We start from the raw sequence: 1,689 nt of genomic DNA, 5'->3' as shown, positions 1-1,689 counted from the left end.
TATTGGGCAGCATACTCATCATTACTCCACCTTTTTCTCTCCATCTTCTCAAGTCAGAAAACTGTTTCTCTTCTCACCTTCTTTTCCCCAAAAGCTGGAATCATCTTTCTCTTTCTCTAAGTCACGTTCACTGTTCATCTTCTTCTCAAAAAACAACCATGGCTCGAACCAAACAGTCTGCACGAAAAAATGTCTCCCCCTGTACACCACCCTCTTCATCTTCCTCATACCAATCCAGAGAGCGTTCTCCCTCTCCACCACCTCGCCCTTCACCACCACACCCATCTTCTGCCTCTCCCTCTTCTCACAATAGTCAAGAAGTTCTAAACCTCATTCCTCTGTCTACCTTTCTTCCACCACTATACACTCGTCCTACACCAAACTTCGCTCAAGTGCCTCCCCATCTTCGCACCAGAATCACTCATCCACGCCGCTCCATGCGTGTCCAGTCTGGTATTGGTACGTCGAAATCCATAAACCCTAAACCATTTTATTTCATCATTTCAGACTCTGAGAGTGATGACTCTTCTGATTCGTGTCCCCCAGTAGCAAAATCACTAATACAAACTGAACCACAAAGAAACACGATGCCCACAGTACCAACACCACCACCACAAATTCCATCAACAACTACTAAACCTTCGACACCCTCAAAGTCAACTTTCTCTTCTGAACCTTCGCACTCAACTCCTCTCCATCAAAAACGGAGATCGTTAAATGACATTGTTTCCCCTTCCACAAACCAAAAAGAACCAATCTCTCAACCAAAACCACCAACTAAACCCATGAGAACCAAAAACACAATCACTATTGCTCAATTTCTTGCTCGAAAAAATCTCCCAAATCCTCAGAGAAAGAAAACGCTTGCCCCAAAACAAAACCTAAAAACCAGTCAGAAACCCACCTCTCCAGAACATTCTCCCGAATGTTCCCCACCACAAGAACGTTCTCCGACTGCTCCTCCACCAGAATCTTCTCCACATTCACAATCTTCTCCACAAAAGCATACCAAACGATCTTCACCTATATCCACATCCTCTGATTCTGAACCATCTCCCCCAACCAAGAAACCAAAACAGAATGCTCCTCCTCTAATCTCCCTTTCAAAATCAAACCTCTTCAATGAAAAATGGGCTCAACGCCCAGTTGGGATAGGCAGAGTCTTTGTTTTTTACAATCTTATTGTAGATGGAAATGCTGTTCTGCACCATACTGATGTTCTTGGCTGGACTTCATTCTTAAAGATCTCTGAATCTTACTTCCCAGATGTTGTTCGTGCATTCTACTGCAATGCCAAAACTTTTGCTGACAAATCTCTTTTTATCTCAAAAATTAAGGGTGTAGAAATCAGATTAACTCCATACATTTTGGCCAACATCCTTCAGCTCCCAACAGAAGGGCCATCTGTCTTTGGTGACAATTGGTATTTGGTTTTGGGTCTTAGAAAGACAAATGTTTTGGCCGAGCTGTTTGAAGAAAACTCCACACGATTTTTGGCCACTTATTTGAAGCCTCTTCCCAAAGTATTCAACAACATGTGTCAACATACTCTGATTCCACACTGTGGAAGTCATGAGTACATCTCTGATAATGACGCCTTGCTCATTTATCATCTTTTAAACTGCAAGAGATTGAATTTACCTCATGTTATTCTCCAGCACATGATCTGTGCAGCCAAAAAAGATTACA

This window comes from Cicer arietinum, chromosome 6, assembly GCF_000331145.2.
Source record: "Cicer arietinum cultivar CDC Frontier isolate Library 1 chromosome 6, Cicar.CDCFrontier_v2.0, whole genome shotgun sequence".
Classification (NCBI taxonomy): domain Eukaryota; kingdom Viridiplantae; phylum Streptophyta; class Magnoliopsida; order Fabales; family Fabaceae; genus Cicer; species Cicer arietinum.
The sequence above is the reverse complement of the archived record's forward strand: the minus strand, read 5'-3'. Positions refer to the sequence as shown.